At 31.0% G+C, this 12,672-nt stretch overlaps 3 long non-coding RNA genes across 3 annotated transcripts; 1 reads left to right on the plus strand and 2 right to left on the minus strand.

The window, feature by feature from the left end:
- Positions 1-288: 288 nt before the first annotated feature.
- Positions 289-11,761, minus strand: LOC126882420 (uncharacterized). The gene is made up of 2 exons (XR_007697336.1): positions 10,649-11,761; positions 289-3,860 (listed from the first exon to the last, which is right to left on the minus strand). It is a non-coding gene; the product is annotated as an uncharacterized LOC126882420 (long non-coding RNA).
- LOC126882419 (uncharacterized) lies at positions 5,749-7,125 on the minus strand. The gene is made up of 3 exons (XR_007697335.1): positions 6,984-7,125; positions 6,619-6,884; positions 5,749-6,271 (listed from the first exon to the last, which is right to left on the minus strand). It is a non-coding gene; the product is annotated as an uncharacterized LOC126882419 (long non-coding RNA).
- Positions 7,210-8,633, plus strand: LOC126882418 (uncharacterized). The gene is made up of 3 exons (XR_007697334.1): positions 7,210-7,413; positions 7,513-7,774; positions 8,122-8,633. It is a non-coding gene; the product is annotated as an uncharacterized LOC126882418 (long non-coding RNA).
- Positions 11,762-12,672: the final 911 nt, after the last annotated feature.

The following is a 12,672-nucleotide window of genomic DNA, read 5'->3' on the forward strand; positions in this document are numbered from 1 at the left end:
CTTGAGGAATTACATAAAAGCGATTTTTCGAAAAACAAAACATTTTTTTTTTGTATTTTTTGGGTGATTCTCAGCAAAAAATGATCTTACAAGTTTTTTCGTAGGATGCATAATTTTCTAGATAAACGCGGTTGAACTTTCAAAAAATCGAAAAAGTGCAATTTTTGAACCCGAAAACCTTTTGATTAAAAAATAAAATAGCAATTCTGCTTACTGTATTTGAAAGTTCAAGTCAAATTCTATCGGTTTTGATTATCTGCATTGCTAAAAAAAAGTTTTTATTTGTTAAACAAAGCCATAAACACATAGTGTTTCCCGTGCCCAATGCATGCGTTTTAATGTACGTAATCTACGTAGAAATTGTCTGTATGCGCGCCTACTCGTTCGATTTCAAATGAGAAATGCATTGAAAACATCATTCAATCACTACGTGTTTATAGCTTTGATTAACAATAAAAAATTATTTTTTAGCAATGAAAGTAATCAAAACCGATAGAATTTGACATGAACTTTCAAATGCGGTAAGCAGAATTGCTATTTTATTTTTCAATCAAAAGTTATTCGGGTTTAAAAATTGCAATTTTTCGATTTTTTGAAAGTTCAATCGCGCTTATGTCGAAAACTATGCATCCTACGAAAAAACTTGTAAAAACATTTTTTGCTTAGAATGACCCAAAAAAATACAAAAAAGTGTTTTGTTTTGCAAAAAATCGCTGTTATGTGATTCCTCAAGTTCTTTGTTTATAACAATCTTATCGACATCCGGATCGACTGTTACCCAAAAAATTCGTGTTCTACTGGTCAAAATACATAAAAAAAACTTGATTAAGTCCATTTGAATTAAGGAGGCCGTTGTATCCCCACTGACGACAGGACTAGTGAGAATAAAGACTCATTTTTTATTTTAATTACGAAAATATATAAACAATAAACATTAAAATAAAAAAATTACGTTTTATTAAACCTAATCTAACAAATTATGATATTTTAATACCCGATTGGAGTTTGACTGGTCAAAGCCCCATTTCATGAAATTAAGTTTCGACGTTTGCCTGGCCAAATTAGTCTCTCCTAGGTTTGACAAAAATTATTTAAAGGCCGTTTAACGTCATTTACTTGGGCTTTGACTAAGAAGGCGTTAAGTCAGACCTGAGGATTGAATAGTCAAACCCAGGAGCACCAGAGCTTCAACTTTATCGTGATTTCATAATTGAAAATGCTGCTTAAAAGACCGTTTCGACGTTAATTATAAAAGTGAACAATATAGACCATTAGTGTCTAGATAGATTACAAAACAAGTCACCCTCTATTCACTTATATTGTTACTCCACAGTACATCGTCCTTTTTCAAAAATGATTACAAAACAAAAGTCTTAAAAATGGTTTTATGTAATTGCTTCGTTTGAGCAAGTCTACCACCAAGAGTCTGAGTGCAGGTTGGACGCGTTTCCGCGAAAGAAGAATAATTAAGCTATCTTATGGTTATAATAGAAAAAAATAAAATGTATGGGCATAACTACGGTGTGGGCGAAAAGGGTGCCTTACATGAATTTTGTTTAAAAATGTGTAACTAATAGTTTTTTAATGTTGTTCTGAAGCTATTTCCTTGTGACATTTTTATAATCAACTATTTTTAATGGAAAATAAGCCACAATTTTACCAAAAAAATGATTTTATTAACATTTCGAAGCCCAAATTGGTAAAATTGTGGCGTATTTCCCATTAAAAATAGTTGATCATACAGTTTTTCTTATAACACTCTCAGTTTTGCACAACTTACCTTTCAAGCATCTTACTAAATGATGTTTCATTAAAAAAAATCTCAATAATTTAATTCAAATGATATGACGTCTCAAAAAATGTAATTTTTGAAATCTTCGTAGTTTTATAGAATTATCACCACTTTAAGACGGTATTACTCAAGTTTGAACAGATCTATTACAGTTTTATAAGTGCTTTTTTAAAGCTTAGGATGTAATCTCTAAAATGTACTAAATTATTTTACTTTAGAAATGAAATAAACTATTTCTTTTTAAAAAAATTAAGAAAGATAACAAAAATGTAAGACAAAAACCGAAAATTACCAGCTAAAAAATGTTTGTACAAAGTGATCAAAACTTTTTTCTGTAAAACTTACCTAAAATACATTTAATAATAAGCTTCAATAATAATAAACGTTCAGCAAAAAAAATTTTTTTAGCTCTTATACAGTATGTCTGCGTAACTTGGAACCTATTGATAACTTTTTTATTATCAGTTTTACGAAAAAAAGTTATTATTTATAAAATACTTTGCATCGTATATAATCTAAGACGCAATCATCAAATATCAAATTTAATTAATGTTATACGAGGTATGTCAAAAAATATGAATTTCACTCAAGAGTAAAGTACCATTACATTTCACACTATCGAAAATTGTTATTAAAAAAAGTTGTTTGGAATTAAAAAATTTGTTTTAGTATTCAATTACATCATTCTAATTAAAATATTGTGAATAATAAAGGCACTTAGCTCTTAAGAAAAATTCATATTTTTTACATATTATAAAATTAAAAAGTTTGATGTCTGATGGTTGTATCTTAGATTTTAGAACATTTTATAAAAAATAACTTTTTTTCGTAAAAGTGATAATAAAATAGTTATCATAATTGTAATAAAATGATGATGAGTATCCGTAATTTGAGAAAAAATTTAATTTTTTTTTTTTTCGATTGGAATGATATAATTGTATATTTAGACATAGTTTCTAATTTCAAACAACTTTTCATAATAGCATTTTTTGATATGTTGGAATATAAAGGTACTTTACTGTTTAACGAAATTCATATTTTTGACATAACTCCTACAAAATTGATAAAATTTGATATCTGATGGTTGAGTTTTAGATTTTTGACTATTCAGAGCCTTTCATTAAGAATAATAACTTTTTTTCGTAAAATTGATAATAAAAAAGTGTTCCATGTGGTTCCTAGCTACGCAGACACACTGTATAAGAGCTTCTGTAAAAGAATTTTCAAATTGCAATGCCATATTCGGATTCGGCATAATCAGAAACAAAATAGAAACATATTTAATCAAAGTAAAATTATGAATTGAACGATATTTTTAAAATTATTTATACAAAACAATTGTTATTGTTTAAACAATTAATAAACAATTAGCGGCCAAATCTGCGAGAAGAACTGTTTACTTTAACATGTATATAAACTAACAAAAAAAGTTTTAGAAAAATATAAGCTTGTTTGAATTTTTCCGAAACAATGCATGTCTTCGTTCTAATTGTACTCCCCTATATTGATAATTAATTACTAAAGATTGTCGATCTCTTGTCCGAAAAATTTACAGCCTCGTTTTTTTAGTCGGACAACGTAAATATGTTAATTATGGCAGGTAATGTTTTGCGATTACAAAAGTCATAATTTTAATTTTTTTAACGTTCAAATAATACATGGTTATTAAAAATGTAATTGTCCGATAAAAAAAATGACGCAAACTTATAAAAAACAAAATTATTTTTAAACAGTGGTAGTCTACTTATACTTTGTCGGTATCGTCACAAATCAGCTACCTACAGTTGAGGCCGGGAATCTTTACCCGTGCGTCATCATTTAAAGCATACGAAATAAGTCGATGATAAGTCGGAAATTGAAATTTACTAAACGCAACAGCAAGTGACTTGCTGATGCGTTTAGTAAATTTCAATTTCCGACTTATCATCGTCTTATTTCGTATGCTTTAAATTATGACGCACAGGTAAAGATTACCGGACTCAACTGTACCTCTAGTATAGATGCTTCATGACAACGCTTTGTTTGGATATGAAACGTCTAGTAATGAGGTTATGTTTACATTCGGTTTCTATTAGGGAATCCATCGACCTGTCAAAGTTAAATCACGTGATCTTTGGTTGGCACACAAAACCGTTCTTAACCTAAACTCAATGTAATTTTTGATTTTTCGTATTTGTTTTTCGTCGTGATTTTTTAGCTAATTTAGTATTAAAAGACATTCATTAGATTAATTAGTTTATAAACTTTACGTTTTTGGTGATCTTGAGTGCTGACAACATGCCTGTGACTTGTATAGTAGTGAACTGTGGAAGTCCAACTGATCAGAATAATGTTAATTTTAATTTGTTTTTTGTCGTGATTTTGAGCTTAATATAGTATTTAAAGACATTCATTGGATTAATTATTTTATAAACTTTACGTTTTTGGTGATTTTGAGTGCTGACAACATGCCTGTGACTTGTATAGTAGTGAACTGTGGAAGTCCAACTGATCAGAATAATGTTAATTTTAATTTGTTTTTTATCGTGATTTTGAGCTTAATATAGTATTTAAAGACATTCATTAGATTGATTATTTTATAAACTTTTCGTTTTTGGTGATTTTAAGTGCTGAAAATGGCTAATTGGCTATGTCAAAGCCATTAATAAAAAAAAAAGTGCTGAAAACATGCCTGTAACTTGTATAGTAGTGAACTGTGAAAGTCGAGCTGATCGGATAATGTTAATTTTTTTCGTGTTCCCTCTATAGGGCTTTTCATTCACAGTCATTTGTTTTGAGCTTCTGTCATATGTCCTATAATCCGTGTATAGTAATATTATACATGAATTATACAACATCTAACGGAAGCTCGAAACAAATGACAATCAATGAAAAGCCCTATTAGAAACTCATTTGTTTCCTCGCCTAACTAAATTATCAAAAAACAGGACGCACTCATGCTAGGAATTATGGTTTTTATTAATATTATTACAATTATTTATATGTGACACTAACGTAACTAGTGACATTAATTTTAGGCCAATGTGACAAACTTTATTATTACTAAATTTTAACATTTATCCCCTATTTTGTTAAAACAATATTATTTTGTTTTTCATTCTATTCAAAATAAATGCAGTTTTGACAGGGAATTTGTTTTGTTATTTATTTATTCCATATAGACCTGGATCCCGCGTACCAAAAAAAAGTTGATTAATAGCAAGCTGAAAATTTATTAATAGCTTAACAGTGTCTAGTCTGACAAACTTTGATGTATGGGAACACTAGAAGTTTTAACTGTAGAACAGGTTAAAAATTTGGAACGTCAAACTACGAAAATGTTTATGTAATTTGTCAGATAAAACTTCCAATTGATTTGCTACCAATTCATTAAACTCTCATGCAAAAACCAGACTGGTGAAAAAATCACCAACTGGGCATTTTAATGAGTAGAACACGAAGACCATGTCAAACTACAGGAATCATGTTGGTTAGTAATAGCAGTCTGATTTTTGCATGAGAATTTAATGAAAGGGTAACAGATCAATTGGATGTTCTGTCCGACAAAATTTATGGGATGTTTTCGTAATCTGATTTTCCAAATCTGAGTTTCCAAACTGTTTCACAATTAAAACTACCCCTGGTCCAGTGTCACAATACATCAAAGTTTGTCCAACTGGACACCGTTAAACTATTAACAAATTTTCAGCTTGCTATTAATCAATTTTTTTGGTACACAGGATCCAGACCTAATAGGTTTGTTCGTAGTACGACACAAACGATTAGCAACTGCTGCCAACCATCAGATGCATGAGCAGTTAACAGTTAGCGTTGTGCAGTTAATAGTTAGCATTCATAGACTACGAATGCGCATGTGTCTGATGGTTGGCAAGAGTTGCTGATCGTTCTACGAACAAACCTATCAGTAAGCACAATTTGTGATATCCATGGGTAGTTACTAACAGAAAGAGGCAGGATTCGATTTTTAAAACATTTATTTTAGAGTCAAAACATAGTCGTACCTTAAACGATAAATGTATATTATCATTACAAGTTGATACTAATTACAAAAATAAATACACATCTAAAAGACCAATACATAATTACTCATGATGAAGAAGTACATTATAATTAAAAATGAATAACCATTTTCATATCGCTGCAACACAATGCCAAAGACTTCTTATATTTCAGTTCGTTTAGTGAGCGCAACAAGCACTCTGACCGAACAGTTTCAAAACTCATTAGTTTTTCATCAGAGAATGCATATGTTGCTATCTCCAAACCATGTAGCTGTAACATATGTACATGCATTGGGTTCTTCTTCGTCTGTCTTGCTCTGGGCATACTCAGCTAAAAATAGGATTGCTGCAATATGGCTGCAGACTTCACTATTACCAGCCATACGCATACAATGTGCATTTGCTATGTCATCAGAACTGGCTATCACCCCACCCAAGCATTTAGTCGTTTAGCATTAGCTTTTTGGAAATGCTTCACCTAAAAAAAATATTTTATTTTTTTTGGAAATTCTTCAACTACAAAAATTTATTTTTATTAGAGTATTTGCGTTCTTTACAATGATTGAGAATACTTTATTTAAAATCAGACATTCATATAATATAATTTTAGAACAATCATGACAGTAATTCAAATAGATGGCAGTAATAAATCATTTTCAGAGAATTATGGAGTTCGCAGTTTACAGATTAGGACGACAATATGTCTGGTTTCATACAGATATATAAACGTAAATAAATCTAATATTTAGAACCAATTTATCCAAAAGACACTAATACTGTTATCCATATATTTCTTAATGGTGAATAAATAAAATAAAGGCATACCTTTCCAACAATAATATGGAAATCAGGAAATCATTAACAATTTTTACTCCATTCAAAACAAATCCAGCTGTAAAATATTTATGTGCCTGAAGGCTTTTGTATGCTTTCATCTGCTGCTTAGAGTAGCAACTGTGAGACTCCACCAGATCTGTATAAATACATATCTATAATAGTAACTTGATGGACTGCACTTTACTGTAAAATCCAATTCTGACTGAATTCCGTATGGATCTAAATCCTAAATTATTTTCAGCTTCAATAAATATCTAAAACAATAAAAGAAATAATGTTATTGCTTGCAAAATTCATCATTATTGATAAATATCGGGGCAAAATGAACAGTAAATAAACATTGTTTCGCCTACCTTTCTCGCAACATCTGGAGTTTCCAATAATAATTTCCTTAAATAATCAGTTCGCATTGTGGTAAAGTTTATAAAGTTCACAAAAACAGGAAACGAAATCCAAATGAATCCAAAATACGACGATAAACAATGAAAAATCGATACAAACATAACCTCTTCTTTAGTTTGTGTGCCAACCAGAGGTCACGTGGTTTGGATTGCCTAATTAGGCAATCCAAACCACGTGACCTCTGGTTGGCACACAAACTAACGAAGAGGTTATGTTTGTATCTATTTTTCAATGATTTTTCATTGTTTATCGTCGTATTTTGTCTATTTTCAATTCATTTGGATTTCGTTTCCTGTTTTTGTGAACTTTATAAACTTTACCACAATGCAAACTGATTATTTAAGGAAATTATTATTGGAAACTCCAGATGTTGCGAGAAAGGTAGGCGAAACAATGTTTATTTACTGTTCATTTTGCCCCGATATTTATCAATAATGATGAATTTTGCAAGCAATAACATTATTTCTTTTATTGTTTTAGATATTTATTGAAGCTGAAAATAATTGGGGATTTAGATCCATACGGAATTCAGTCAGAATTGGATTTTACAGTAAAGTGCAGTCCATCAAGTTACTATTATAGATATTTATACAGATCTGGTGGAGTCTCATAGTTGCTACTCTAAGCAGCAGATGAAAGCATACAAAAGCCTTCAGGCACATAAATATTTTACAGCTGGATTTGTTTTGAATGGAGTAAAAATTGTTAATGATTTCCTGATTTCCATATTATTGTTGGAAAGGTATGCCTTTATTTTATTTATTCACCATTAAGAAATATATGGATAACAGTATTAGTGTCTTTTGGATAAATTGGTTCTAAATATTAGATTTATTTACGTTTATATATCTGTATGAAACCAGACATATCGTTGTCCTAATATGTAAACTGCGAACTCCATAATTCTCTGAAAATGATTTATTACTGCCATCGATTTGAATTACTGTCATGATTGTTCTAAAATTATATTATATGAATGTCTGATTTTAAATAAAATATTCTCAATCATTGTAAAGAACGCAAATACTCTAATAAAAATAAATTTTTGTAGTTGAAGAATTTCCAAAAAAAATAAAATATTTTTTTTAGGTGAAGCATTTCCAAAAAGCTAATGCTAAACGACTAAATGCTTGGGTGGGGTGATAGCCAGTTCTGATGACATAGCAAATGCACATTGTATGCGTATGGCCGGTAATAGTGAAGTCTGCAGCAATCCTATTTTTAGCTGAGTATGCCCAGAGCAAGACAGACGAAGAAGAACCCAATGCATGTACATATGTTACAGCTACATGGTTTGGAGATAGCAACATATGCATTCTCTGATGAAAAACTAATGAGTTTTGAAACTGTTCGGTCAGAGTGCTTGTTGCGCTCACTAAACGAACTGAAATATAAGATGGCTTTGGCATTGTGTTGCAGCGATATGAAAATGGTTATTCATTTTTAATTATAATGTACTTCTTCATCATGAGTAATTATGTATTGGTCTTTTAGATGTGTATTTATTTTTGTAATTAGTATCAACTTGTAATGATAATATACATTTATTGTTTAAGGTACGACTATGTTTTGACTCTAAAATAAATGTTTTAAAAATCGAATCCTGCCTCTTTCTGTTAGTAACTACCCATGGATATCACAAATTGTGCTTACTGATAGGTTTGTTCGTAGAACGATCAGCAACTCTTGCCAACCATCACACATGCGCATTTGTAGTCTATGAATGCTAACTATTAACTGCACAACACTAACTGTTAACTGCTCATGCATCTGATGGTTGACAGCAGTTGCTAATCGTTTGTGTCGTACTACGAACAAACCTATTAGGTCTGGATCCTGTGTACCAAAAAAATTGATTAATAGCAAGCTGAAAATTTGTTAATAGCTTAACGGTGTCCAGTTGGACAAACTTTGATGTATTGTGACACTGGAACAGGGGTAGTTTTAATTGTGAAACAGTTTGGAAACTCAGATTTGGAACATCAGATTACAAAAACATCCCATATATTTTGTCGGACAGAACATCCAATTGATCTGTTACCCTTTCATTAAATTGTCATGCAAAAATCAGACTGCTATTACTAACCAACATGATTCCTGTAGTTTGACATGGTCTTCGTGTTCTACTCATTAAAATGCCCAGTTGATGATTTTTTCACCAATCTGGTTTTTGCATGAGGGTTTTATTGAATTGGTAGCAAATCAATTGGAAGTTTTATCTGACAAATTACATAAACATTTTCGTAGTTTGACGTTCCAAATTTTTAACCTGTTCCACAGTTAAAACTTCTAGTGTTCCCATACATCAAAGTTTGTCGGACTAGACACTGTTAAGCTATTAATAAATTTTCAGCTTGCTATTAATCAAATTTTTTTGGTACACGGGATCCAGGTCTATATGGAATAAATAAATAACAAAACAAATTCCCTGTCAAAACTGCATTTATTTTGAATAGAATGAAAAACAAAATAATATTGTTTTAACAAAATAGGGGATAAATGTTAAAATTTAGTATTAATAAAGTTTGTCACATTAGCCTAATATTAATGTCACTAGTTACGTTAGTGTCACATATAAATAATTGTAATAATATTAATAAAAACCATAATTCCTAGCATGAGTGCGTCCTGTTTTTTGATAATTTAGTTAGGCGAGGAAACATAAATGAGTTTCTAATAGGGCTTTTCATCGATTGTCATTTGTTTCGAGCTTCTGTTAGATGTTGTATAATTCGTGTATAATATTACTATACACGGATTATAGGACATATGACAGAAGCTCAAAACAAATGACTGTGAATGAAAAGCCCTATAGAGGGAAGACGAAAAAAATTAACATTATCCGATCAGCTCGACTTTCACAGTTCACTACTATACAAGTTACAGGCATGTTTTCAGCACTTAAAATCACCAAAAACGAAAAGTTTATAAAATAATCAATCTAATGAATGTCTTTAAATACTATATTAAGCTCAAAATCACGATAAAAAACAAATTAAAATTAACATTATTCTGATCAGTTGACTTCCACAGTTCACTACTATACAAGTCACAGGCATGTTGTCAGCACTCAAAATCACCAAAAACGTAAAGTTTATAAAATAATTAAGCCAATGAATGTCTTTAAATACTATGTATATTAAGCTCAAAATCACGACAAAAAACAAATTGAAATTAACATTATTCTGATCAGTTGGACTTCCACAGTTCACTACTATACAGGTCACAGGCATGTTGTCAGCACTCAAAATCACCAAAAACGTAAAGTTTATAAAATAATTAATCCAATGAATGTCTTTAAATACTATATTAAGCTCAAAATCACGACAAAAAACAAATTAAAATTAACATTATCCCGATCAGTTGGACTTCCGCAGTTCACTACTATACAAGTCACAGGCATGTTGTCAGCACTCAAAATCACCAAAAACGTAAAGTTTATAAACTAATTAATCTAATGAATGTCTTTTAATACTAAATTAGCTAAAAAATCACGACGAAAAACAAATACGAAAAATCCAAAATTACATTGAGTTTAGGTTAAAAACGGTTTTGTGTGCCAACCAAAGATCACGTGATTTAACTTTGACAGGTCGATGGATTCCCTAATCAACACTAATGGAATGGCCCCGTCCCATTCAAACAGTGAAGCGAGATTGCCTGTAACATACAAGAGAGAGGTCCTAGAGAGACAGAGAATTTTTCAGGTAAAATTTGCTGCAACTACCACCCGAGTTGCCAGATGTGATTTTATAAATCCCCCACTTAGAAACTGAAATTCCCTCAAATTGAAGCTCAAATCACCCAAATTTAAATTTTTGCCGCATTTTAATAAATGAGTAATCAAATGTAGAGAACAGTAAACAAAAATTATACTACTTATCAACAGAGGGCCCTGGAAATAATTCATAGGTCCTATCTTCTTCGATTATATGAGAGTATAATATACAGTTCTATGTGTAAATTCGCAAATTTAATTTCCCATGACCCCTTAAAATCTTCCATAATTTTCACCCCAAAAAATCTCCCAACCATTTCTGCTTAGAGAAGTTCCCCTATACGCTTTTAAATTACCTCAAAATTGAATACCCCAATCTGACAACCCTGACTAGCACTGTCAATTTGTTTTGTTTACGAAAGATGGCGATTATCTTCCCTCCTTTACCTGATTATCTTCTATCTCATCCTGAAGGCATTAAGTTCGCTTCATGGCGATTCCATCAGTGTTGACAGTTCGTTGGTTTCTATACATTTTCTGACGTTCTAGACATAAAAGTAAACAGTGCAACAAGTGTGAAGGGTCCAGGACTGTATTAGCTCAATCCACCCGTGTGGCTAGTAGCGCGGCGGTTACGGTATAAAAAGTTTTGAAATTAATTTGTCGGACTGGGCTATCTGATACCCAATTTTTGTCGGACAGTGCTATATTTGGATAAAGGACCCTCCAATATATCACTTGTTATTGGTGTCCGAAATTTTGTAATCGCAAAACATAACCTGCCATAATTAACATATTTACGTTGTCCGACTAAAGAAACGAGGCTGTAAATTTGTCGGGACAAGAGATCGACAATCTTTAATAATTAATTATCAATATTTCCAATTGAAAATTAAGATAAAAATGTATACCATTTTTATTCAATTGCGAATTTTTTATGTGTTACCAGGGAAATTAGTCCTGTCGCCAGGGGGGGTACAACGGCCTCCTTAATTCAGATGGACTTACCCAAGTTTTTTTTATATATTTTGACCCGTAGAATACGAATTTTTTGGGTAACACTTGATCCGGATGTCGATAAGATTGTTATAGACAAAGAACTTAAGGAATTACATAACAGCGATTTCTCGCAAAACAAAACATCTTTTTGTATTTTTTGGGTCAATTTAAGCAAAAAATATTCCTACAAGTTTTTTCGTAGAATGCATAGTTTTCGAGATAACCGCGGTTGAACTTTCAAAAAATCGAAAAATTGCAATTTATGAACCCGAATAACTTTTGATTAAAAAATAAAGTAGCAATTCTGCTTACCGCATTTGAAAGTTTAAGTCAAATTATATCGGTTTTGATTATTTTTATTGCTAAAAATTAATTTTTTTATTGTTAAACTAATCTATAAACACATAGTGTTTCCCGTGCCTAATACATACGTTTTAACGCATGCTACGTAGAAATTGCCTCGCTTGCACTTGTAGCTACTCTACCTACTCGTTCGATTTTAAATGAGAAATCATAGAAAACATCACTCACATACTAGGTGTTTATAGCTTTGTTTAACAATAAAATAATAAATTTTTAGCAATGCAAATAATCAAAACCGATATAATTTGACTTAAACTTTCAAATGCGGTAAGCAGAATTGCTACTTTATTTTTTAATCAAAAGTTATTCGGGTTCAAAAATTGCAATTTTTCGATTTTTTGAAAGTTCAACCGCGGTTATCTCGAAAACTATGCATTCTACGAAAAAACTTGTAGGAATATTTTTTGTTTAAAATGACCCAAAAAATACAAAAAGATGTTTTGTTTTGCGAGAAATCGCTGTTATGTAATTCCTCAAGTTCTTTGTCTATAACAATCTTATCGACATCCGGATCCGGATAAACTGTTACCCAAAAAATTCGTATTCTGCGGGTCAAAATA

The sequence above is a fragment of the Diabrotica virgifera genome, chromosome 1 (assembly GCF_917563875.1).
Source record: "Diabrotica virgifera virgifera chromosome 1, PGI_DIABVI_V3a".
Taxonomy (NCBI): Eukaryota; Metazoa; Arthropoda; class Insecta; order Coleoptera; family Chrysomelidae; genus Diabrotica; species Diabrotica virgifera.